The sequence below is a fragment of the Giraffa tippelskirchi genome, chromosome 9 (genome assembly GCF_054371585.1).
Source record: "Giraffa tippelskirchi isolate mGirTip1 chromosome 9, T2T-mGirTip1v1.2.pri, whole genome shotgun sequence".
Taxonomy (NCBI): Eukaryota; Metazoa; Chordata; class Mammalia; order Artiodactyla; family Giraffidae; genus Giraffa; species Giraffa tippelskirchi.
In genome coordinates, this window is record NC_137283.1 from 64,576,017 (window position 1) to 64,603,502 (window position 27,486).

Consider the following 27,486-nt stretch of genomic DNA (forward strand, 5'->3'; position numbering starts at 1 on the left):
GCTACCTTTTAATTTGTGAATGATTAGCTTTTTTTTGTTGCAAAGCTGTTCAATTGCATAGAAGCCCCTGGTGTTCTTTGGTTTCCTGTTTCCCTTACTTGAAGAGACCCATTTTTGCTTCCCACACCAAATGTTAAGGAGCCTAAGGCACATGCTTATTTCAAGGAGTTTCAAACCTCCCTTGTGGCTCATCCGCTAAAGAGTCCACCTGCAAGGCGGGAGACCTGGGTTCGATTCCCGGGTCGGGAAATCCCCTGGAGAAGGGAAAAGCTACCCGCTCCAGTATTCTGGCCTGGAGAATCCCATGGCCTGTATAGTCCATGGGGTTGCAAAAAGTCAGACAAAACTGAGCGACTTTCACTTTCACTCAGAACTTCTAGCTTTGGGTTGACGTGTTTCACTGATTTTGTGGTGCTATGAGAACAAAAGGCAATGTGATTCTTCAGATGCAGCCATCCAGTTTTGCCATGGCCCTTTCTTGAAGAGGCTTTTGTGTTCCCATTTGCATATTCTCCCCTCCTTTGTAGTAGGTGAATTGACCATAGAAGCTTGGGTTTATTTCTTGGACTCTCATCTCTGTTGTATGGATCTGGATGCGTGTGTATGTTTGTGTGCCCAACACCACACTGTCCAGATGATCCTAGTGTAGCAGTCTAGTTGGCTATCAGGCATCCTGGTAGACCCATATCAGGCCTTCTTTCCTTAGACTGTACAGACAATATAGGCTCCTTTGTGTTTTCATACCCATTTTGGAGTTCCTTGGTTTAGTGCCCTGAGAACATTGCTTGGCAACTTGAGAGGAAGAGCACGGACCCTCTGTATTGCCTTCGGGGATGTGACATCATTTTACCAATAGAAATCCTTCCAATCCATGAGCTCAGCTTATTTTCCATCGGATCATGTGGATATCATCTTCTTTCATCCATCTCTTGCAGTTTTCTGAGACCGGGTCCTTCCCTCCTGGGTTAGATGGACTCCTGGGTATTTCCTCCTAGTGTATGTCGTTGTCAATGGGGTTGATACTTACCTTCTCATTCTAAGAGTTTGTGGTGAGCATTGGAAATGCAAACGATTTTCCCCCCTTCCTCTCTGTCCATCTCTCTGAGCCACCAGGTAGAACAGGCGTAGTCAGGGTCACACGGGGCTCAGGGAGTGCAGCTAGACTGTGTTTCTCAGGCTCTCAGTGCTGGGCATCATTCGGTGTACTCTCCATGAAGCTTCCTTGGTCTGGTGTCCCTTCAGACCTCTCCCTAGTTTTAATAACCTTGCTTGTGTTCTTTGTCTCTTTGGAGACACATCCTTTATCAGCTGTGTGTTTACAAGTATTTGTCTGCCAGTGTGTGACGTATCCTTTGCTTTTTTTCGTAAGGTCTTTACCAGAGTGGAGACCTTTGATTTTGCACAGTCCACAGTATTGCCTTTTTGTGCATTTCCTTTCTGTATTGTTTCTGAAGACTCCAAGCTCATGTCTAGCCTCTGCTCGATTTTCTGCTGGGTTTGTGAGATGTTTGGCATGGAAAATATGTCTCAGAAAAATTTGAAACGAATTTGGTGTAAGGTGTCAAGTTTCCATCCTCATTCATGTCATCCCCTCTGGTTTTCAATTCATCGCTCCTGAACTCCTTTGGAGACCTTGTGGGAAGTTTGGTGGCCTTTCAGTTTGAATTTCTGCTCTTGAATAGATTCACCCAGTTCTGCCAGCAGGGACACGGTAAAGGGTGAGTGAGGGGCAGCCTGCCCTCCCAGCACTGACCACACTGTGTGGTGAGTGTTGCTCTTCCCCTCTGGGAGCCCCAGGCCACAGGCATCCCAGTGAGTAGCCAGCTCTGTTCGCAGCTGAAAGGAGTTAGTCTCTCAGGAGCCTCTGTGAGGTTGCCTTTGGGTCTCCCAGGGTGGGAGTTTACAGTGACAGGACCCATTGCACTGCAAGTGAAGTGAGAGCCCATATGACATCCGCCACTGCTCCTAAAGAGATGCACCTGAGGCCCCTTGAAGGTCCTGCACAGAGAGCTCTTTAGTGGACATGCTGGAAACTCTGTTTCCTCGTGGGCTGCCCAGGGCAGGCTCTCACCAGTCCAGACACAGACCACGGTGATGACCGGCTCTGCTCTCTCCAAAGGGTTTTCATTGGTGTGTATCCTCATCTGAGCAGTCAGGCCATGTGTACTGCCTCTCCTTGCAACTTCTAGGCCAGGGCTCCTAGGCTAGCACTCTCAGGTCTAACTTGTAGAACTAGGCTACACCGGCCAAGTGCATTGCCTGTCCTCGCAACTTCACAGCTCTCTTCTCTTCTTTACTGCACATTGATTTTCAAGAGTGTGTTTGGGCCACAAGGATGTTGGGTCTTTCTCTAGCCTTATCTCATGAAGTTGAGACAACCTCATTTTTTCTGGTTGTTCCCGTGCTCTGTTTTTCCCATTCTTTTCCTGGCTTCTTTCCGTAACTTTGTTTGTGCCTAAGGAAGAGCTCAGCATTTCTCTTCTGCCTGAGACATCACACAACAGTGATGCCCACCTGGAGATTAGTTGCCAAAAGGGCCTCATTTTGCAGATGACATCTTGAAATCACCTGCACTGCCGTTTCTGATACACAAAGGCTGCCCTAAAGGAAATAAAGAACAAGTCCCAAGTCTAGTCTTAAAATATGTGGGCTGTCTAATGAAACCACCTTTTCTATGATTTCATTGATAGGCATTAACTGGAGACATCCAGAATATGGGAAGACACTGAGATATGAGAGAATTAAAGCTTGTCAGGGGCAAGGGAGGAACAGGGAGTGCTTGAGGTGAATACAGGATTTGCAGGGGGTGAGGGAGGGTTGGTTGTGGAGAATGAAAGAGTCCCAAACTAGAAAGTGGTGATGGTTGCAGAGGATTGTGAAGGTCCTTAATGCTCCAGAAGGGTACCACCTAACATCAATTTTATTGATTAAAAATGCGAGGGAAAAATACACAAATCTGTGACAAACAAAATAGAAATCAAGAAAATAAAATACAGAAAAACTGAATGAAAAGAAGCTCAGGGGAAGCGAATTCAATCTCCACTGGGTAGAAAGTGAGTTGATGGCATCCACGGGTGGCAGAGAGGGATGGAGGATGCAAAGCCAAACCCTCCCCTGGACACGGTGTTTCCAGAAATGGAAATTTGGAAAGGGCTCTGGGTCTCTGTCCAGAGCAGGGGTCCATTCTCCTTGCAGAGGTGGGTCAATCATCGTGGGCATCTGGGTCTTGGGCAGAAGCCAGGGCAGGCTCTCCCTTCAGAGGTGTTCTCTTATCCCCGGACTCAGGTTCTCCTGCCAAAATCCGAGCACGGGCAGGCAGAAGCGAACATGTAGGTGGAGGTGGAGGTGGAGGTTCTCCCCCGGGGATTGGAGCATTGGTGCCTGGGCCTGAGGGTCCTGCTTGCACAGAGATCTGATCTTCCCAGTGTGCTGGCCAATACCCAGTTGGCCTGGTGTCTATGCGAAGGCATGTCTCAGGTCTCGATCTCCTCTCAGTGGATCCCTGAGTCCTGGACATGTAGCAACCACCTCTGTAGAGACAGGGCTGGGAAGTGGAGCCTGGTTGAACCTGGGGGCTGGTGCTGGAGCTGTGAGAGAAGAAAAGGTTACCCACAGGCCTGCCTTTGCCCTTTGCCTCTCTGGAGACAATTCTACCCTGAGCTGTGGAGACAATTCTCAGTGTAGGAAGTCACAATAGGATGTCGTCCTGCCTGCAGTCCACCAAGCAGAAGGGCTGAGGCCAGCTTTGCTCCAGGTCCAGCACCAGCTTTGGGGGACTCCTCCTGTGTAGCTCAGGACTCCTTCCCCACACACTCACATGCACCAGCACCTCCTCACCTCTGTGCTCACCGTGCTGGGCTCCTGGTCCTCCTGCTGCCTCAGAGGCAGAGGTTCTCAGTGCTCTGGGTCGGACCCGGGTGTGCTGAGCTCCGTGGCAGCCTGAGACTGGGCCGCCGGGTGTGTCTTGGGTGGTGAAGGGGCAGCAGGCCTTCCCTGCTTCCTCTTCATTCCCAGTTGGGCTGAACCCTCTGTGGGCTCGCTCACCTGGAGGCTGCACTAGGCCTCAAGGGCGGGGGGTGGTGCTCCGACCCCTCCCTCGGGGAGGTGGATGGGGTGTCCCTCTCATCGGCCATATCCAGTGGGAAGTTCTGCAATGACAGTGACCATCAGCCAGCCCTGCTTGGAGTGTTCTGAGCTGGGCCTGGTCAGTATGGCTGTTGCTTCTGCCTACTCAAACTTTTGCTCCCAGAACGAACAGAGACGTGTGTCTGCTCAGATACCTACCCGGGAGAATGGAGACCCACCTGAGGGTGTGAGGTCAGCCTGGGCGGCTGCTGTTGCCTGCCCTGTCCTCATCCCACCCAGCCTGCTCTCCCCTGGGATGTGGATACAACCGGCCCACAGACTTCTGACCCCACATCCGCCTCGGTTTGCTTGAGGCAGACACACCCCAAGAAACCCCCATCCACACACACAGGCAAAGGACCGAGTGTTTCCAGGTGGCATGGGAGAGGTGGCCTGGCCCGGCCTGGGGCTCCCTGTGTTACCTTTCTGTTTCTCTGGGCAAAGGGCCAGAGGCCTCTCGGCGGGGGCCCTGAGCCAGCGTCCACAGGGTTCCCACACACTCTGCCTGTGAGCTCTCCTGAGGCCCCGGCCTCTGGGCAGGGGCAAACAGCAGAACATCTTGGCAGCAAGTGATCTGGCTGGGGCTCCTCTCCACTCTGGAGGCCTGGATACCTGTGTTCCGGGTTCTGTTGTTTTATGTTGCCAGGAAGTGACATCATTTCCTGGGGTTTGTGCTGAGGTCCCTTCCCCAAAGCTCCCCAAGAAATCTCTTGGTTTCTGACTGCTGAACCCCCCCCCCCCCGAGGCCATGTGCAGGCACAGAGATGCCCACACAGCCCACCCTACATCCTTGGGGAGCCCTGGATGCAGCCAGGGCCTGAGCTCGGAGGACCCCGCTGCTCTCAGGCCAGACCCCTTTTTCTCATAAGTGATGTGGCCCTGGACAAGCATATGCCCCTCAGGGTTTCCCCAGTCTCTCCATCTGCAGAGTGTGGATCACTCTCCCATCTGCCTCCTAGGTCTGTCGGCCTATGATCACCTCCGTGCCGTTCAACCTTGGGCTGATATGTCTCGGAGCTTGTGCACTGAGACTTCCAAAAGAAGAATTCAATATAGGGCTGACATACCACCGAATGGGGCAGAACATGGCCTGGATGGGTTCTGGACCTAGGAAAAGGCAGTCGTCTCGCCTTCCTGATATTTCAAGATCCCACCACCACCCCTCCACCCCACACTGTGAGAGATCTTGAGGTAAGATTCAGACCTCTCCCCTCCAATATAGAACAACTTTCGTCACCCTCCTGTTCCACTGAGATTCTGGCTCAAGCGTCCCACCTCAGTCTCTAGGGGAGATCAAGGCTTCCCCTATGATGCCTCCCAGGCTTCTCTCTTTTACTCTCATCCCCTTGGGTCATTTCCCCCCTTGCAGTGTGAATGGGCCTCTCATTGTTTCAAACCTTGAGATTGATTCATGCAAATTCTGTGAAATCTTATCATTTCCTCCCTCCTTTTTCAGTCTCTCTCTCTAGATGTGTCTGTTTCTTATCCTTTCTAAATTCAGTCTATGAATTTTTCCCTCTCTCTCTGTCTCTCTTGTGTATGCATGCCTATGAATATATGTATGCATGTCTATTGTTAGCCTAGGTTTAAGTTTTAGGTTTTAGTTTTCAGTGAGATAAAGGATTGGGATTGGAGTTGCTGTGAGAGGAAGGGATAGGGCTGATGCTCTTGTTTCTGGTTCACTGAGTGATGTGAGTTCTTAGTCTCTTTTTCATATGAACACCTCCTCATAGACACCACTTGCAAATAGTCTCTCATATTCAGGTTGCTACCTTTTAATTTGTGAATGATTAGCTTTTTTTTGTTGCAAAGCTGTTCAATTGCATAGAAGCCCCTGGTGTTCTTTGGTTTCCTATTTCCCTTACTTGAAGAGACCCATTTTTGCTTCCCACACCAAATGTTAAGGAGCCTAAGGCACATGCTTATTTCAAGGAGTTTCAAACCTCCCTTGTGGCTCATCCGCTAAAGAGTCCACCTGCAAGGCGGGAGACCTGGGTTCGATTCCCGGGTCGGGAAATCCCCTGGAGAAGGGAAAAGCTACCCGCTCCAGTATTCTGGCCTGGAGAATCCCATGGCCTGTATAGTCCATGGGGTTGCAAAAAGTCAGACAAAACTGAGCGACTTTCACTTTCACTCAGAACTTCTAGCTTTGGGTTGACGTGTTTCACTGATTTTGTGGTGCTATGAGAACAAAAGGCAATGTGATTCTTCAGATGCAGCCATCCAGTTTTGCCATGGCCCTTTCTTGAAGAGGCTTTTGTGTTCCCATTTGCATATTCTCCCCTCCTTTGTAGTAGGTGAATTGACCATAGAAGCTTGGGTTTATTTCTTGGACTCTCATCTCTGTTGTATGGATCTGGATGCGTGTGTATGTTTGTGTGCCCAACACCACACTGTCCAGATGATCCTAGTGTAGCAGTCTAGTTGGCTATCAGGCATCCTGGTAGACCCATATCAGGCCTTCTTTCCTTAGACTGTACAGACAATATAGGCTCCTTTGTGTTTTCATACCCATTTTGGAGTTCCTTGGTTTAGTGCCCTGAGAACATTGCTTGGCAACTTGAGAGGAAGAGCACGGACCCTCTGGATTGCCTTCGGGGATGTGACATCATTTTACCAATAGAAATCCTTCCAATCCATGAGCTCAGCTTATTTTCCATCGGATCATGTGGATATCATCTTCTTTCATCCATCTCTTGCAGTTTTCTGAGACCGGGTCCTTCCCTCCTGGGTTAGATGGACTCCTGGGTATTTCCTCCTAGTGTATGTCATTGTCAATGGGGTTGATACTTACCTTCTCATTCTAAGAGTTTGTGGTGAGCATTGGAAATGCAAACGATTTTCCCCCCTTCCTCTCTGTCCATCTCTCTGAGCCACCAGGTAGAACAGGCGTAGTCAGGGTCACACGGGGCTCAGGGAGTGCAGCTAGACTGTGTTTCTCAGGCCCTCAGTGCTGGGCATCATTCGGTATACTCTCCATGAACCTTCCTTGGTCTGGTGTCCCTTCAGACCTCTCCCTAGTTTTAATAACCTTGCTTGTGTTCTTTGACTCTTTGGAGACACATCCTTTATCAGCTGTGTGTTTACAAGTATTTGTCTGCCAGTGTGTGACGTATCCTTTGCTTTTTTTCGTAAGGTCTTTACCAGAGTGGAGACCTTTGATTTTGCACAGTCCACAGTATTGCCTTTTTGTGCATTGCCTTTCTGTATTGTTTCTGAAGACTCCAAGCTCATGTCTAGCCTCTGCTCGATTTTCTGCTGGGTTTGTGAGATGTTTGGCATGGAAAATATGTCTCAGAAAAATTTGAAACGAATTTGGTGTAAGGTGTCAAGTTTCCATCCTCATTCATGTCATCCCCTCTGGTTTTCAATTCATCGCTCCTGAACTCCTTTGGAGACCTTGTGGGAAGTTTGGTTGCCTTTCAGTTTGAATTTCTGCTCTTGAATAGATTCACCCAGTTCTGCCAGCAGGGACACGGTAAAGGGTGAGTGAGGGGCAGCCTGCCCTCCCAGCACTGACCACACTGTGTGGTGAGTGTTGCTCTTCCCCTCTGGGAGCCCCAGGCCACAGGCATCCCAGTGAGTAGCCAGCTCTGTCCGCAGCTGAAAGGAGTTAGTCTCTCAGGAGCCTCTGTGAGGTTGCCTTTGGGTCTCCCAGGGTGGGAGTTTACAGTGACAGGACCCATTGCACTGCAAGTGAAGTGAGAGCCCATATGACATCCACCACTGCTCCTAAAGAGATGCACCTGAGGCCCCTTGAAGGTCCTGCACAGAGAGCTCTTTAGTGGACATGCTGGAAACTCTGTTTCCTCGTGGGCTGCCCAGGGCAGGCTCTCACCAGTCCAGACACAGACCACGGTGATGACCGGCTCTGCTCTCTCCAAAGGGTTTTCATTGGTGTGTATCCTCATCTGAGCAGTCAGGCCATGTGTACTGCCTCTCCTTGCAACTTCTAGGCCAGGGCTCCTAGGCTAGAACTCTCAGGTCTAACTTGTAGAACTAGGCTACACTGGCCAAGTGCATTGCCTGTCCTCGCAAGTTCACAGCTTTCTTCTCTTCTTTACTGCACATTGATTTTCAAGAGTGTGTTTGGGCCACAAGGACGTTGGGTCTTTCTCTAGCCTTATCTCATGAAGTTGAGACAACCTCATTGTTTCTGGTTGTTCCTGTGCTCTGTTTTTCCCATTCTCTTTCCTGGCTTCTTTTTGTGACTTTGTTTGTGCCTGAGGAAGAGCTCAGCATTTCTCTTCTGCCTGAGACATCACACAACAGTGATGCCCACCTGGAGATTAGTTGCCAAAAGGGCCTCATTTTGCAGATGACATCTTGAAATCACCTGCACTGCCGTTTCTGATACACAAAGGCCGCCCTAAAGGAAATAAAAAACAAGTCCCAAGTCTAGTCTTAAAATATGTGGGCTGTCTAATGAAACCACCTTTTCTATGATTTCATTGATAGGCATTAACTGGAGACATCCAGAATATGGGAAGACACTGAGATATGAGAGAATTAAAGCTTGTCAGGGGCAAGGGAGGAACAGGGAGTGCTTGAGGTGAATACAGGATTTGCAGGGGGTGAGGGAGGGTTGGTTGTGGAGAATGAAAGAGTCCCAAACTAGAAAGTGGTGATGGTTGCAGAGGATTGTGAAGGTCCTTAATGCTCCAGAAGGGTACCACCTAACATCAATTTTATTGATTAAAAATGCGAGGGAAAAATACACAAATCTGTGACAAACAAAATAGAAATCAAGAAAATAAAATACAGAAAAACTGAATGAAAAGAAGCTCAGGGGAAGCGAATTCAATCTCCACTGGGTAGAAAGTGAGTTGATGGCATCCACGGGTGGCAGAGAGGGATGGAGGATGCAAAGCCAAACCCTCCCCTGGACACGGTGTTTCCAGAAATGGAAATTTGGAAAGGGCTCTGGGTCTCTGTCCAGAGTAGGGGTCCATTCTCCTTGCAGAGGTGGGTCAATCATCGTGGGCATCTGGGTCTTGGGCAGAAGCCAGGGCAGGCTCTCCCTTCAGAGGTGTTCTCTTATCCCCGGACTCAGGTTCTCCTGCCAAAATCCGAGCACGGGCAGGCAGAAGCGAACATGTAGGTGGAGGTGGAGGTGGAGGTTCTCCCCCGGGGATTGGAGCATTGGTGCCTGGGCCTGAGGGTCCTGCTTGCACAGAGATCTGATCTTCCCAGTGTGCTGGCCAATACCCAGTTGGCCTGGTGTCTATGGGAAGGCATGTCTCAGGTCTCGATCTCCTCTCAGTGGATCCCTGAGTCCTGGACATGTAGCAACCACCTCTGTAGAGACAGGGCTGGGAAGTGGAGCCTGGTTGAACCTGGGGGCTGGTGCTGGAGCTGTGAGAGAAGAAAAGGTTACCCACAGGCCTGCCTTTGCCCTTTGCCTCTCTGGAGACAATTCTACCCTGAGCTGTGGAGACAATTCTCAGTGTAGGAAGTCACAATAGGATGTCGTCCTGCCTGCAGTCCACCAAGCAGAAGGGCTGAGGCCAGCTTTGCTCCAGGTCCAGCACCAGCTTTGGGGGACTCCTCCTGTGTAGCTCAGGATTCCTTCCCCACACACTCACATGCACCAGCACCTCCTCACCTCTGTGCTCATCGTGCTGGGCTCCTGGTCCTCCTGCTGCCTCAGAGGCAGAGGTTCTCAGTGCTCTGGGTCGGACCCGGGTGTGCTGAGCTCCGTGGCAGCCTGAGACTGGGCCGCCGGATGTGTCTTGGGTGGTGAAGGGGCAGCAGGCCTTCCCTGCTTCCTCTTCATTCCCAGTTGGGCTGAACCCTCTGTGGGCTCGCTCACCTGGAGGCTGCACTAGGCCTCAAGGGCGGGGGGTGGTGCTCCGACCCCTCCCTCGGGGAGGTGGATGGGGTGTCCCTCTCATCGGCCATATCCAGTGGGAAGTTCTGCAATGACAGTGACCATCAGCCAGCCCTGCTTGGAGTGTTCTGAGCTGGGCCTGCTCAGTATGGCTGTTGCTTCTGCCTACTCAAACTTTTGCTCCCAGAACGAACAGAGACGTGTGTCTGCTCAGATACCTACCCGGGAGAATGGAGACCCACCTGAGGGTGTGAGGTCAGCCTGGGCGGCTGGTGTTGCCTGCCCTGTCCTCATCCCACCCAGCCTGCTCTCCCCTGGGATGTGGATACAACCGGCCCACAGACTTCTGACCCCACATCCGCCTTGGTTTGCTTGAGGCAGACACACCCCAAGAAACCCCCATCCACACACACAGGCAAAGGACCGAGTGTTTCCGGGTGGCATGGGAGAGGTGGCCTGGCCCGGCCTGGGGCTCCCTGTGTTACCTTTCTGTTTCTCTGGGCAAAGGGCCAGAGGCCTCTCGGCGGGGGCCCTGAGCCAGCGTCCACAGGGTTCCCACACACTCTGCCTGTGAGCTCTCCTGAGGCCCCGGCCTCTGGGCAGGGGCAAACAGCAGAACATCTTGGCAGCAAGTGATCTGGCTGGGGCTCCTCTCCACTCTGGAGGCCTGGATACCTGTGTTCCGGGTTCTGTTGTTTTATGTTGCCAGGAAGTGACATCATTTCCTGGGGTTTGTGCTGAGGTCCCTTCCCCAAAGCTCCCCAAGAAATCTCTTGGTTTCTGACTGCTGAACCCCCCCCCCCCCGAGGCCATGTGCAGGCACAGAGACGCCCACACAGCCCACCCTACATCCTTGGGTAGCCCTGGATGCAGCCAGGGCCTGAGCTCGGAGGACCCCGCTGCTCTCAGGCCAGACCCCTTTTTCTCATAAGTGATGTGGCCCTGGACAAGCATATGCCCCTCAGGGTTTCCCCAGTCTCTCCATCTGCAGAGTGTGGATCACTCTCCCATCTGCCTCCTAGGTCTGTCGGCCTATGATCACCTCCGTGCCTTTCAACCTTGGGCTGATATGTCTCGGAGCTTGTGCACTGAGACTTCCAAAAGAAGAATTCAATATAGGGCTGACATACCACCGAATGGGGCAGAACATGGCCTGGATGGGTTCTGGACCTAGGAAAAGGCAGTCGTCTCGCCTTCCTGATATTTCAAGATCCCACCACCACCCCTCCACCCCACACTGTGAGAGATCTTGAGGTAAGATTCAGACCTCTCCCCTCCAATATAGAACAACTTTCGTCACCCTCCTGTTCCACTGAGATTCTGGCTCAAGCGTCCCACCTCAGTCTCTAGGGGAGATCAAGGCTTCCCCTATGATGCCTCCCAGGCTTCTCTCTTTTACTCTCATCCCCTTGGGTCATTTCCCCCCTTGCAGTGTGAATGGGCCTCTCATTGTTTCAAACCTTGAGATTGATTCATGCAAATTCTGTGAAATCTTATCATTTCCTCCCTCCTTTTTCAGTCTCTCTCTCTAGATGTGTCTGTTTCTTATCCTTTCTAAATTCAGTCTATGAATTTTTCCCTCTCTCTCTGTCTCTCTTGTGTATGCATGCCTATGAATATATGTATGCATTTCTATTGTTAGCCTAGGTTTAAGTTTTAGGTTTTAGTTTTCAGTGAGATAAAGGATTGGGATTGGAGTTGCTGTGAGGGGAAGGGATAGGGCTGATGCTCTTGTTTCTGGTTCACTGAGTGATGTGAGTTCTTAGTCTCTTTTTCATATGAACCCCTCCTCATAGACACCACTTGCAAATAGTCTCTCATATTCAGGTTGCTACCTTTTAATTTGTGAATGATTAGCTTTTTTTTGTTGCAAAGCTGTTCAATTGCATAGAAGCCCCTGGTGTTCTTTGGTTTCCTATTTCCCTTACTTGAAGAGACCCATTTTTGCTTCCCACACCAAATGTTAAGGAGCCTAAGGCACATGCTTATTTCAAGGAGTTTCAAACCTCCCTTGTGGCTCATCCGCTAAAGAGTCCACCTGCAAGGCGGGAGACCTGGGTTCGATTCCCGGGTCGGGAAATCCCCTGGAGAAGGGAAAAGCTACCCGCTCCAGTATTCTGGCCTGGAGAATCCCATGGCCTGTATAGTCCATGGGGTTGCAAAAAGTCAGACAAAACTGAGCGACTTTCACTTTCACTCAGAACTTCTAGCTTTGGGTTGACGTGTTTCACTGATTTTGTGGTGCTATGAGAACAAAAGGCAATGTGATTCTTCAGATGCAGCCATCCAGTTTTGCCATGGCCCTTTCTTGAAGAGGCTTTTGTGTTCCCATTTGCATATTCTCCCCTCCTTTGTAGTAGGTGAATTGACCATAGAAGCTTGGGTTTATTTCTTGGACTCTCATCTCTGTTGTATGGATCTGGATGCGTGTGTATGTTTGTGTGCCCAACACCACACTGTCCAGATGATCCTAGTGTAGCAGTCTAGTTGGCTATCAGGCATCCTGGTAGACCCATATCAGGCCTTCTTTCCTTAGACTGTACAGACAATATAGGCTCCTTTGTGTTTTCATACCCATTTTGGAGTTCCTTGGTTTAGTGCCCTGAGAACATTGCTTGGCAACTTGAGAGGAAGAGCACGGACCCTCTGGATTGCCTTCGGGGATGTGACATCATTTTACCAATAGGAATCCTTCCAATCCATGAGCTCAGCTTATTTTCCATCGGATCATGTGGATATCATCTTCTTTCATCCATCTCTTGCAGTTTTCTGAGACCAGGTCCTTCCCTCCTGGGTTAGATGGACTCCTGGGTATTTCCTCCTAGTGTATGTCATTGTCAATGGGGTTGAGACTTACCTTCTCATTCTAAGAGTTTGTGGTGAGCATTGGAAATGCAAACGATTTTCCCCCCTTCCTCTCTGTCCATCTCCCTGAGCCACCAGGTAGAACAGGCGTAGTCAGGGTCACACGGGGCTCAGGGAGTGCAGCTAGACTGTGTTTCTCAGGCCCTCAGTGCTGGGCATCATTCGGTATAGTCTCCATGAACCTTCCTTGGTCTGGTGTCCCTTCAGACCTCTCCCTAGTTTTAATAACCTTGCTTGTGTTCTTTGTCTCTTTGGAGACACATCCTTTATCAGCTGTGTGTTTGCAAGTATTTGTCTGCCAGTGTGTGACGTATCCTTTGCTTTTTTTCGTAAGGTCTTTACCAGAGTGGAGACCTTTGATTTTGCACAGTCCACAGTATTGCCTTTTTGTGCATTGCCTTTCTGTATTGTTTCTGAAGACTCCAAGCTCATGTCTAGCCTCTGCTCGATTTTCTGCTGGGTTTGTGAGATGTTTGGCATGGAAAATATGTCTCAGAAAAATTTGAAACGAATTTGGTGTAAGGTGTCAAGTTTCCATCCTCATTCATGTCATCCCCTCTGGTTTTCAATTCATCGCTCCTGAACTGCTTTGGAGACCTTGTGGGAAGTTTGGTTGCCTTTCAGTTTGAATTTCTGCTCTTGAATAGATTCACCCAGTTCTGCCAGCAGGGACACGGTAAAGGGTGAGTGAGGGGCAGCCTGCCCTCCCAGCACTGACCACACTGTGTGGTGAGTGTTGCTCTCCCCTCTGGGAGCCCCAGGCCACAGGCATCCCAGTGAGTAGCCAGCTCTGTTCGCAGCTGAAAGGAGTTAGTCTCTCAGGAGCCTCTGTGAGGTTGCCTTTGGGTCTCCCAGGGTGGGAGTTTACAGTGACAGGACCCATTGCACTGCAAGTGAAGTGAGAGCCCATATGACATCCGCCACTGCTCCTAAAGAGATGCACCTGAGGCCCCTTGAAGGTCCTGCACAGAGAGCTCTTTAGTGGACATGCTGGAAACTCTGTTTCCTCGTGGGCTGCCCAGGGCAGGCTCTCACCAGTCCAGACACAGACCACGGTGATGACCGGCTCTGCTCTCTCCAAAGGGTTTTCATTGGTGTGTATCCTCATCTGAGCAGTCAGGCCATGTGTACTGCCTCTCCTTGCAACTTCTAGGCCAGGGCTCCTAGGCTAGCACTCTCAGGTCTAACTTGTAGAACTAGGCTACACCGGCCAAGTGCATTGCCTGTCCTCGCAACTTCACAGCTCTCTTCTCTTCTTTACTGCACATTGATTTTCAAGAGTGTGTTTGGGCCACAAGGATGTTGGGTCTTTCTCTAGCCTTATCTCATGAAGTTGAGACAACCTCATTGTTTCTGGTTGTTCCCGTGCTCTGTTTTTCCCATTCTTTTCCTGGCTTCTTTCGGTAACTTTGTTTGTGCCTAAGGAAGAGCTCAGCATTTCTCTTCTGCCTGAGACATCACACAACAGTAATGCCCACCTGGAGATTAGTTGCCAAAAGGGCCTCGTTTTGCAGATGACATCTTGAAATCACCTGCACTGCCGTTTCTGATACACAAAGGCTGCCCTAAAGGAAATAAAGAACAAGTCCCAAGTCTAGTCTTAAAATATGTGGGCTGTCTAATGAAACCACCTTTTCTATGATTTCATTGATAGGCATTAACTGGAGACATCCAGAATATGGGAAGACACTGAGATATGAGAGAATTAAAGGTTGTCAGGGGCAAGGGAGGAACAGGGAGTGCTTGAGGTGAATACAGGATTTGCAGGGGGTGAGGGAGGGTTGGTTGTGGAGAATGAAAGAGTCCCAAACTAGAAAGTGGTGATGGTTGCAGAGGATTGTGAAGGTCCTTAATGCTCCAGAAGTGTACCACCTAACATCAATTTTATAGATTAAAAATGTAAGGAAAAAATACACAAATCTGTGACAAACAAAATAGAAATCAAGAAAATAAAATACAGAAAAACTGAATGAAAAGAAGCTCAGGGGAAGCGAATTCAATCTCCACTGGGTAGAAAGTGAGTTGATGGCATCCACGGGTGGCAGAGAGGGATGGAGGATGCAAAGCCAAACCCTCCCCTGGACACGGTGTTTCCAGAAATGGAAATTTGGAAAGGGCTCTGGGTCTCTGTCCAGAGCAGGGGTCCATTCTCCTTGCAGAGGTGGGTCAATCATCGTGGGCATCTGGGTCTTGGGCAGAAGCCAGGGCAGGCTCTCCCTTCAGAGGTGTTCTCTTATCCCCTGACTCAGGTTCTCCTGCCAAAATCCGAGCACGGGCAGGCAGAAGCGAACATGGAGGTGGAGGTGGAGGTTCTCCCCCGGGGATTGGAGCATTGGTGCCTGGGCCTGAGGGTCCTGCTTGCACAGAGATCTGATCCTCCCAGTGTGCTGGCCAATACCCAGTTGGCCTGGTGTCTATGGGAAGGCATGTCTCAGGTCTCGATCTCCTCTCAGTGGATCCCTGAGTCCTGGACATGTAGCAACCACCTCTGTAGAGACAGGGCTGGGAAGTGGAGCCTGGTTGAACCTGGGGGCTGGTGCTGGAGCTGTGAGAGAAGAAAAGGTTACCCACAGGCCTGCCTTTGCCCTTTGCCTCTCTGGAGACAATTCTACCCTGAGCTTTTGAGACAATTCTCAGTTTAGGAAGTCACAATAGGATGTCGTCCTGCCTGCAGTCCACCAAGCAGAAGGTCTGAGGCCAGCCTTTGCTCCAGGTCCAGCACCAGCTTTGGGGGACTCCTCCTGTGTAGCTTGGGGGACTCCTCCTGTGTAGCTCAGGACTCCTTCCCCACACACTCACATGCACCAGCACCTCCTCACCTCTGTGCTCACCGTGCTGGGCTCCTGGTCCTCCTGCTGCCTCAGAGGCAGAGGTTCTCAGTGCTCTGGGTCGGACCCGGGTGTGCTGAGCTCCGTGGCAGCCTGCGACTGGGCCGCCGGGTGTGTCTTGGGTGGTGAAGGGGCAGCAGGCCTTCCCTGCTTCCTCTTCATTCCCAGTTGGGCTGAACCCTCTGTGGGCTCGCTCACCTGGAGGCGGCACTAGGCCTCAAGGGCGGGGGGTGGTGCTCCGACCCCTCCCTCGGGGAGGTGGATGGGGTGTCCCTCTCATCGGCCATATCCAGTGGGAAGCTCTGCAATGACAGTGACCATCAGCCAGCCCTGCTTGGAGTTTTCTGAGCTGGGCCTGCTCAGTATGGCTGTTGCTTCTGCCTACTCAAACTTTTGCTGCCAGTACCAACAGAGACGTGTATCTGCTCAGATACCTACCCGGGAGAATGGAGACCCACCTGAGGGTGTGAGGTCAGCCTGGGCGGCTGGTGTTGCCTGCCCTGTCCTCATCCCACCCAGCCTGCTTTCCCCTGGGATGTGGATACAACCGGCCCACAGACTTCTGACCCCACATCCGCCTCGGTTTGCTTGAGGCAGACACACCCCAAGAAACCCCCATCCACACACACAGGCAAAGGACCGAGTGTTTCCGGGTGGCATGGGAGAGGTGGCCTGGCCCGGCCTGGGGCTCCCTGTGTTACCTTTCTGTTTCTCTGGGCAAAGGGCCAGAGGCCTCTCGGCGGGGGCCCTGAGCCAGCGTCCAGAGGGTTCCCACACACTCTGCCTGTGAGCTCTCCTGAGGCCCCGGCCTCTGGGCAGGGGCAAACAGCAGAACATCTTGGCAGCAAGTGATCTGGCTGGGGCTCCTCTCCACTCTGGAGGCCTGGATACCTGTGTTCCGGGTTCTGTTGTTTTATGTTGCCAGGAAGTGACATCACTTCCTGGGGTTTGTGCTGAGGTCCCTTCCCCAAAGCTCCCCAAGAAATCTCGTGGTTTCTGACTGCTGAACCCCCCCGAGGCCATGTGCAGGCACACAGACGCCCACACAGCCCACCCTACATCCTTGGGGAACCCTGGATGCAGCCAGGGCCTGAGCTCGGAGGACCCCGCTGCTCTCAGACCAGACCCCTTTTTCTCATAAGTCATGTGGTCCTGGAAAAGCATATGCCCCTCAGGGTTTCCCCAGTCTCTCCATCTGCAGAGTCTGGATCACTCTCCCATCTGCCTCCTAGGTCTGTCGGCCTATGATCACCTCCGTGCCGTTCAACCTTGGGCTGATATGTCTCGGAGCTTGTGCACTGAGACTTCCAAAAGAAGAATTCAATATAGGGCTGACATACCACCGAATGGGGCAGAACATGGCCTGGATGGGTTCTGGACCTAGGAAAAGGCAGTCGTCTCGCCTTCCTGATATTTCAAGATCCCTCACCAACCCCCCCCACACTGTGGGAGATCTTGAGGTAAGATTCAGACCTCTCCCCTCCAATATAGAACAACCTTCGTCACCCTCCTGTTCCACTGAGATTCTGGCTCAAGTGTCCCACCTCAGTCTCTAGGGGAGATCAAGGCTTCCCCTATGATGCCTCCCAGGCTTCTCTCTTTTACTCTCATCCTCTTGGGTCATTTCCCCCCTTGCAGTGTGAATGGGCCTCTCATTGTTTCAAACCTTGAGATTGATTCATGCAAATTCTGTGAAATCTTATCATTTATTTCCTCTCTCCTTTTTCAGTCTCTCTCTCTAGATGTGTCTGTTTCTTATCCTTTCTAAATTCAGTCTATTAATTTTTCCCTCTCTCTCTGTCTCTCTTGTGTATGCATGCCTATGAATATATGTATGCATGTCTATTGTTAGCCTAGGTTTAAGTTTTAGGTTTTAGTTTTCAGTGAGATAAAGGATTGGGATTGGAGTTGCTGTGAGGGGAAGGGATAGGGGTGATGCTCTTGTTTCTGGTTCACTGAGTGATGTGAGTTCTTAGTCTCTTTTTCATATGAACCCCTCCTCATAGACACCACTTGCAAATAGTCTCTCATATTCAGTTTGCTACCTTTTAATTTGTGAATGCTTAGCTTTTTTTTGTTGCAAAGCTGTTCAATTGCATAGAAGCCCCTGATGTTCTTTGGTTTCCTGTTTCCCTTACTTGAAGAGACCCATTTTTGCTTCCCACACCAAATGTTAAGGAGCCTAAGGCACATGCTTATTTCAAGGAGTTTCAAACCTCCCTTGTGGCTCATCCGGTAAAGAGTCCACCTGCAAGGCGGGAGACCTGGGTTCGATTCCCGGGTTGGGAAATCCCCTGGAGAAGGGAAAAGCTACCCGCTCCAGTATTCTGGCCTGGAGAATCCCATGGCGTGTATAGTCCATGGGGTTGCAAAAAGTCAGACAAAACTGAGCGACTTTCACTTTCACTCAGAACTTCTAGCTTTGGGTTGACGTGTTTCACTGATTTTGTGGTGCTATGAGAACAAAAGGCAATGTGATTCTTCAGAGGCAGCCATCCAGTTTTGCCATGGCCCTTTCTTGAAGAGGCCTTTGTGTTCCCATTTGCATATTCTCCCCTCCTTTGTAGTGGGTGAATTGAGCATAGAAGCTTGGGTGTATTTCTTGGACTCTCAACTCTGTTGTATGGATCTGGATGCGTGTGTATGTTTGTGTGCCCAACACCACACTGTCCAGATGATCCTAGTGTAGCAGTCTAGTTGGCTATCAGGCATCCTGGTAGACCCATATCAGGCCTTCTTTCCTTAGACTGTACAGACAATATAGGCTCCTTTGTGTTTTCATACCCATTTTGGAGTTCCTTGGTTTAGTGCCCTGAGAACATTGCTTGGCAACTTGAGAGGAAGAGCACGGACCCTCTGGATTGCCTTCGGGGATGTGACATCATTTTACCAATAGGAATCCTTCCAATCCATGAGCTCAGCTTATTTTCCATCGGATCATGTGGATATCATCTTCTTTCATCCATCTCTTGCAGTTTTCTGAGACCAGGTCCTTCCCTCCTGGGTTAGATGGACTCCTGGGTATTTCCTCCTAGTGTATGTCATTGTCAATGGGGTTGAGACTTACCTTCTCATTCTAAGAGTTTGTGGTGAGCATTGGAAATGCAAACGATTTTCCCCCCTTCCTCTCTGTCCATCTCCCTGAGCCACCAGGTAGAACAGGCGTAGTCAGGGTCACACGGGGCTCAGGGAGTGCAGCTAGACTGTGTTTCTCAGGCCCTCAGTGCTGGGCATCATTCGGTATAGTCTCCATGAACCTTCCTTGGTCTGGTGTCCCTTCAGACCTCTCCCTAGTTTTAATAACCTTGCTTGTGTTCTTTGTCTCTTTGGAGACACATCCTTTATCAGCTGTGTGTTTGCAAGTATTTGTCTGCCAGTGTGTGACGTATCCTTTGCTTTTTTTCGTAAGGTCTTTACCAGAGTGGAGACCTTTGATTTTGCACAGTCCACAGTATTGCCTTTTTGTGCATTGCCTTTCTGTATTGTTTCTGAAGACTCCAAGCTCATGTCTAGCCTCTGCTCGATTTTCTGCTGGATTTGTGAGATGTTTGGCATGGAAAATATGTCTCAGAAAAATTTGAAACGAATTTGGTGTAAGGTGTCAAGTTTCCATCCTCATTCATGTCATCCCCTCTGGTTTTCAATTCATCGCTCCTGAACTCCTTTGGAGACCTTGTGGGAAGTTTGGTTGCCTTTCAGTTTGAATTTCTGCTCTTGAATAGATTCACCCAGTTCTGCCAGCAGGGACACGGTAAAGGGTGAGTGAGGGGCAGCCTGCCCTCCCAGCACTGACCACACTGTGTGGTGAGTGTTGCTCTCCCCTCTGGGAGCCCCAGGCCACAGGCATCCCAGTGAGTAGCCAGCTCTGTTCGCAGCTGAAAGGAGTTAGTCTCTCAGGAGCCTCTGTGAGGTTGCCTTTGGGTCTCCCAGGGTGGGAGTTTACAGTGACAGGACCCATTGCACTGCAAGTGAAGTGAGAGCCCATATGACATCCGCCACTGCTCCTAAAGAGATGCACCTGAGGCCCCTTGAAGGTCCTGCACAGAGAGCTCTTTAGTGGACATGCTGGAAACTCTGTTTCCTCGTGGGCTGCCCAGGGCAGGCTCTCACCAGTCCAGACACAGACCACGGTGATGACCGGCTCTGCTCTCTCCAAAGGGTTTTCATTGGTGTGTATCCTCATCTGAGCAGTCAGGCCATGTGTACTGCCTCTCCTTGCAACTTCTAGGCCAGGGCTCCTAGGCTAGCACTCTCAGGTCTAACTTGTAGAACTAGGCTACACCGGCCAAGTGCATTGCCTGTCCTCGCAACTTCACAGCTCTCTTCTCTTCTTTACTGCACATTGATTTTCAAGAGTGTGTTTGGGCCACAAGGATGTTGGGTCTTTCTCTAGCCTTATCTCATGAAGTTGAGACAACCTCATTGTTTCTGGTTGTTCCCGTGCTCTGTTTTTCCCATTCTTTTCCTGGCTTCTTTCGGTAACTTTGTTTGTGCCTAAGGAAGAGCTCAGCATTTCCCTTCTGCCTGAGACATCACACAACAGTAATGCCCACCTGGAGATTAGTTGCCAAAAGGGCCTCGTTTTGCAGATGACATCTTGAAATCACCTGCACTGCCGTTTCTGATACACAAAGGCTGCCCTAAAGGAAATAAAGAACAAGTCCCAAGTCTAGTCTTAAAATATGTGGGCTGTCTAATGAAACCACCTTTTCTATGATTTCATTGATAGGCATTAACTGGAGACATCCAGAATATGGGAAGACACTGAGATATGAGAGAATTAAAGGTTGTCAGGGGCAAGGGAGGAACAGGGAGTGCTTGAGGTGAATACAGGATTTGCAGGGGGTGAGGGAGGGTTGGTTGTGGAGAATGAAAGAGTCCCAAACTAGAAAGTGGTGATGGTTGCAGAGGATTGTGAAGGTCCTTAATGCTCCAGAAGTGTACCACCTAACATCAATTTTATAGATTAAAAATGTAAGGAAAAAATACACAAATCTGTGACAAACAAAATAGAAATCAAGAAAATAAAATACAGAAAAACTGAATGAAAAGAAGCTCAGGGGAAGCGAATTCAATCTCCACTGGGTAGAAAGTGAGTTGATGGCATCCACGGGTGGCAGAGAGGGATGGAGGATGCAAAGCCAAACCCTCCCCTGGACACGGTGTTTCCAGAAATGGAAATTTGGAAAGGGCTCTGGGTCTCTGTCCAGAGCAGGGGTCCATTCTCCTTGCAGAGGTGGGTCAATCATCGTGGGCATCTGGGTCTTGGGCAGAAGCCAGGGCAGGCTCTCCCTTCAGAGGTGTTCTCTTATCCCCGGACTCAGGTTCTCCTGCCAAAATCCGAGCACGGGCAGGCAGAAGCGAACATGTAGGTGGAGGTGGAGGTTCTCCCCCGGGGATTGGAGCATTGGTGCCTGGGCCTGAGGGTCCTGCTTGCGCAGAGATCTGATCCTCCCAGTGTGCTGGCCAATGCCCAGTTGGCCTGGTGTCTATGGGAAGGCATGTCTCAGGTCTCGATCTCCTCTCAGTGGATCCCTGAGTCCTGGACATGTAGCAACCACCTCTGTAGAGACAGGGCTGGGAAGTGGAGCCTGGTTGAACCTGGGGGCTGGTGCTGGAGCTGTGAGAGAAGAAAAGGTTACCCACAGGCCTGCCTTTGCCCTTTGCCTCTCTGGAGACAATTCTACCCTGAGCTTTTGAGACAATTCGCAGTGTAGGAAGTCACAATAGGATGTCGTCCTGCCTGCAGTCCACCAAGCAGAAGGTCTGAGGCCAGCCTTTGCTCCAGGTCCAGCACCAGCTTCGGGGGACTCCTCCTGTGTAGCTCAGGACTCCTGCCCCACACACTCACATGCACCAGCACCTCCTCACCTCTGTGCTCACCGAGCTGGGCTCCTGGTCCTCCTGCTGCCTCAGAGGCAGAGGTTCTCAGTGCTCTGGGTCGGACCCGGGTGTGCTGAGCTCCGTGGCAGCCTGAGACTGGGCCGCCGGGTGTGTCTTGGGTGGTGAAGGGGCAGCAGGCCTTCCCTGCTTCCTCTTCATTCCCAGTTGGGCTGAACCCTCTGTGGGCTCGCTCACCTGGAGGCTGCACTAGGCCTCAAGGGCGGGGGGTGGTGCTCCGACCCCTCCCTCGGGGAGGTGGATGGGGTGTCCCTCTCATCGGCCATATCCAGTGGGAAGCTCTGCAATGACAGTGACCATCAGCCAGCCCTGCTTGGAGTTTTCTGAGCTGGGCCTGCTCAGTATGGCTGTCGCTTCTGCCTACTCAAACTTTTGCTGCCAGTACCAACAGAGACGTGTATCTGCTCAGATACCTACCCGGGAGAATGGAGACCCACCTGAGGGTGTGAGGTCAGCCTGGGCGGCTGGTGTTGCCTGCCCTGTCCTCATCCCACCCAGCCTGCTTTCCCCTGGGATGTGGATACAACCGGCCCACAGACTTCTGACCCCACATCCGCCTCGGTTTGCTTGAGGCAGACACACCCCAAGAAACCCCCATCCACACACACAGGCAAAGGACCGAGTGTTTCCGGGTGGCATGGGAGAGGTGGCCTGGCCCGGCCTGGGGCTCCCTGTGTTACCTTTCTGTTTCTCTGGGCAAAGGGCCAGAGGCCTCTCGGCGGGGGCCCTGAGCCAGCGTCCAGAGGGTTCCCACACACTCTGCCTGTGAGCTCTCCTGAGGCCCCGGCCTCTGGGCAGGGGCAAACAGCAGAACATCTTGGCAGCAAGTGATCTGGCTGGGGCTCCTCTCCACTCTGGAGGCCTGGATACCTGTGTTCCGGGTTCTGTTGTTTTATGTTGCCAGGAAGTGACATCACTTCCTGGGGTTTGTGCTGAGGTCCCTTCCCCAAAGCTCCCCAAGAAATCTCTTGGTTTCTGACTGCTGAACCCCCCCGAGGCCATGTGCAGGCACAGAGACGCCCACACAGCCCACCCTACATCCTTGGGGAACCCTGGATGCAGCCAGGGCCTGAGCTCGGAGGACCCCGCTGCTCTCAGACCAGACCCCTTTTTCTCATAAGTGATGTGGTCCTGGACAAGCATATGCCCCTCAGGGTTTCCCCAGTCTCTCCATCTGCAGAGTGTGGATCACTCTCCCATCTGCCTCCTAGGTCTGTCGGCCTATGATCACCTCCGTGCCGTTCAACCTTGGGCTGATATGTCTCGGAGCTTGTGCACTGAGACTTCCAAAAGAAGAATTCAATATAGGGCTGACATACCACCGAATGGGGCAGAACATGGCCTGGATGGGTTCTGGACCTAGGAAAAGGCAGTCGTCTCGCCTTCCTGATATTTCAAGGTCCCCCCCAACCCCCCCCCACACTGTGGGAGATCTTGAGGTAAGATTCAGACCTCTCCCCTCCAATATAGAACAACCTTCGTCACCCTCCTGTTCCACTGAGATTCTGGCTCAAGTGTCCCACCTCAGTCTCTAGGGGAGATCAAGGCTTCCCCTATGATGCCTCCCAGGCTTCTCTCTTTTACTCTCATCCTCTTGGGTCATTTCCCCCCTTGCAGTGTGAATGGGCCTCTCATTGTTTCAAACCTTGAGATTGATTCATGCAAATTCTGTGAAATCTTATCATTTATTTCCTCTCTGCTTTTTCAGTCTCTCTCTCTAGATGTGTCTGTTTGTTATCCTTTCTAAATTCAGTCTATTAATTTTTCCCTCTCTCTCTGTCTCTCTTGTGTATGCATGCCTATGAATATATGTATGCATGTCTATTGTTAGCCTAGGTTTAAGTTTTAGGTTTTAGTTTTCAGTGAGATAAAGGATTGGGATTGGAGTTGCTGTGAGGGGAAGGGATAGGGGTGATGCTCTTGTTTCTGGTTCACTGAGTGATGTGAGTTCTTAGTCTCTTTTTCATATGAACCCCTCCTCATAGACACCACTTGCAAATAGTCTCTCATATTCAGTTTGCTACCTTTTAATTTGTGAATGCTTAGCTTTTTTTTGTTGCAAAGCTGTTCAATTGCATAGAAGCCCCTGATGTTCTTTGGTTTCCTGTTTCCCTTACTTGAAGAGACACATTTTTGCTTCCCACACCAAATGTTAAGGAGCCTAAGGCACATGCTTATTTCAAGGAGTTTCAAACCTCCCTTGTGGCTCATCCGCTAAAGAGTCCACCTGCAAGGCGGGAGACCTGGGTTCGATTCCCGGGTCGGGAAATCCCCTGGAGAAGGGAAAAGCTACCCGCTCCAGTATTCTGGCCTGGAGAATCCCATGGCGTGTATAGTCCATGGGGTTGCAAAAAGTCAAACAAAACTGAGCGACTTTCACTTTCACTCAGAACTTCTAGCTTTGGGTTGACGTGTTTCACTGATTTTGTGGTGCTATGAGAACAAAAGGCAATGTGATACTTCAGAGGCAGCCATCCAGTTTTGCCATGGCCCTTTCTTGAAGAGGCCTTTGTGTTCCCATTTGCATATTCTCCCCTCCTTTGTAGTGGGTGAATTGAGCATAGAAGCTTCGGTGTATTTCTTGGACTCTCAACTCTGTTGTATGGATCTGGATGCGTGTGTATGTTTGTGTGCCCAAGACCACACTGTCCAGATGATCCTAGTGTAGCAGTCTAGTTGGCTATCAGGCATCCTGATAGACCCATATCAGGCCTTCTTTCCTTAGACTGTACAGACAATATAGGCTCCTTTTTGTTTTCATACCCATTTTGGAGTTCCTTGGTTTAGTGCCCTGAGAACATTGCTTGGCAACTTGAGAGGAAGAGCACGGACCCTCTGGATTGCCTTCGGGGATGTGACATCATTTTACCAATAGGAATCCTTCCAATCCATGAGCTCAGCTTATTTTCCATCGGATCATGTGGATATCATCTTCTTTCATCCATCTCTTGCAGTTTTCTGAGACCAGGTCCTTCCCTCCTGGGTTAGATGGACTCCTGGGTATTTCCTCCTAGTGTATGTCATTGTCAATGGGGTTGATACTTACCTTCTCATTCTAAGAGTTTGTGGTGAGCATTGGAAATGCAAACGATTTTCCCCCCTTCCTCTCTGTCCATCTCCCTGAGCCACCAGGTAGAACAGGCGTAGTCAGGGTCACACGGGGCTCAGGGAGTGCAGCTAGACTGTGTTTCTCAGGCCCTCAGTGCTGGGCATCATTCGGTATAGTCTCCATGAACCTTCCTTGGTCTGGTGTCCCTTCAGACCTCTCCCTAGTTTTAATAACCTTGCTTGTGTTCTTTGTCTCTTTGGAGACACATCCTTTATCAGCTGTGTGTTTGCAAGTATTTGTCTGCCAGTGTGTGACGTATCCTTTGCTTTTTTTCGTAAGGTCTTTACCAGAGTGGAGACCTTTGATTTTGCACAGTCCACAGTATTGCCTTTTTGTGCATTGCCTTTCTGTATTGTTTCTGAAGACTCCAAGCTCATGTCTAGCCTCTGCTCGATTTTCTGCTGGATTTGTGAGATGTTTGGCATGGAAAATATGTCTCAGAAAAATTTGAAACGAATTTGGTGTAAGGTGTCAAGTTTCCATCCTCATTCATGTCATCCCCTCTGGTTTTCAATTCATCGCTCCTGAACTCCTTTGGAGACCTTGTGGGAAGTTTGGTTGCCTTTCAGTTTGAATTTCTGCTCTTGAATAGATTCACCCAGTTCTGCCAGCAGGGACACGGTAAAGGGTGAGTGAGGGGCAGCCTGCCCTCCCAGCACTGACCACACTGTGTGGTGAGTGTTGCTCTCCCCTCTGGGAGCCCCAGGCCACAGGCATCCCAGTGAGTAGCCAGCTCTGTTCGCAGCTGAAAGGAGTTAGTCTCTCAGGAGCCTCTGTGAGGTTGCCTTTGGGTCTCCCAGGGTGGGAGTTTACAGTGACAGGACCCATTGCACTGCAAGTGAAGTGAGAGCCCATATGACATCCGCCACTGCTCCTAAAGAGATGCACCTGAGGCCCCTTGAAGGTCCTGAACAGAGAGCTCTTTAGTGGACATGCTGGAAACTCTGTTTCCTCGTGGGCTGCCCAGGGCAGGCTCTCACCAGTCCAGACACAGACCACGGTGATGACCGGCTCTGCTCTCTCCAAAGGGTTTTCATTGGTGTGTATCCTCATCTGAGCAGTCAGGCCATGTGTACTGCCTCTCCTTGCAACTTCTAGGCCAGGGCTCCTAGGCTAGCACTCTCAGGTCTAACTTGCAGAACTAGGCTACACCGGCCAAGTGCATTGCCTGTCCTCGCAACTTCACAGCTCTCTTCTCTTCTTTACTGCACATTGATTTTCAAGAGTGTGTTTGGGCCACAAGGATGTTGGGTCTTTCTCTAGCCTTATCTCATGAAGTTGAGACAACCTCATTGTTTCTGTTTGTTCCCGTGCTCTGTTTTTCCCATTCTTTTCCTGGCTTCTTTCGGTAACTTTGTTTGTGCCTGAGGAAGAGCTCAGCATTTCTCTTCTGCCTGAGACATCACACAGCAGTAATGCCCACCTGGAGATTAGTTGCCAAAAGGGCCTCGTTTTGCAGATGACATCTTGAAATCACCTGCACTGCCGTTTCTGATACACAAAGGCTGCCCTAAAGGAAATAAAGAACAAGTCCCAAGTCTAGTCTTAAAATATGTGGGCTGTCTAATGAAACCACCTTTTCTATGATTTCATTGATAGGCATTAACTGGAGACATCCAGAATATGGGAAGACACTGAGATATGAGAGAATTAAAGGTTGTCAGGGGCAAGGGAGGAACAGGGAGTGCTTGAGGTGAATACAGGATTTGCAGGGGGTGAGGGAGGGTTGGTTGGGGAGAATGACAGAGTCCCAAACTAGAAAGTGGTGATGGTTGCAGAGGATTGTGAAGGTCCTTAATGCTCTAGAAGTGTACCACCTAACATCAATTATATAGATTAAAAATGTAAGGAAAATATACACAAATCTGTGACAAACAAAATAGAAATCAAGAAAATAAAATACAGAAAAACTGAATGAAAAGAAGCTCAGGGGAAGCGAATTCAATCTCCACTGGGTAGAAAGTGAGTTGATGGCATCCACGGGTGGCAGAGAGGGATGGAGGATGCAAAGCCAAACCCTCCCCTGGACACGGTGTTTCCAGAAATGGAAATTTGGAAAGGGCTCTGGGTTTCTGTCCAGAGCAGGGGTCCATTCTCCTTGCAGAGGTGGGTCAATCATCATGGGCATCTGGGTCTTGGGCAGAAGCCAGGGCAGGCTCTCCCTTCAGAGGTGTTCTCTTATCCCCTGACTCAGATTCTCCTGCCAAAATCCGAGCACGGGCAGGCAGAAGCGAACATGTAGGTGGAGGTGGAGGTTCTCCCCCGGGGATTGGAGCATTGGTGCCTGGGCCTGAGGGTCCTGCTTGCGCAGAGATCTGATCCTCCCAGTGTGCTGGCCAATACCCAGTTGGCCTGGTGTCTATGGGAAGGCATGTCTCAGGTCTCGATCTCCTCTCAGTGGATCCCTGAGTCCTGGACATGTAGCAACCACCTCTGTAGAGACAGGGCTGGGAAGTGGAGCCTGGTTGAACCTGGGGGCTGGTGCTGGAGCTGTGAGAGAAGAAAAGCTTACCCACAGGCCTGCCTTTGCCCTTTGCCTCTCTGGAGACAATTCTACCCTGAGCTTTTGAGACAATTCTCAGTTTAGGAAGTCACAATAGGATGTCGTCCTGCCTGCAGTCCACCAAGCAGAAGGTCTGAGGCCAGCCTTTGCTCCAGGTCCAGCACCAGCTTTGGGGGACTCCTCCTGTGTAGCTCAGGATTCCTTCCCCACACACTCACATGCACCAGCACCTCCTCACCTCTGTGCTCACCGTGCTGGGCTCCTGGTCCTCCTGCTGCCTCAGAGGCAGAGGTTCTCAGTGCTCTGGGTCGGACCCGGGTGTGCT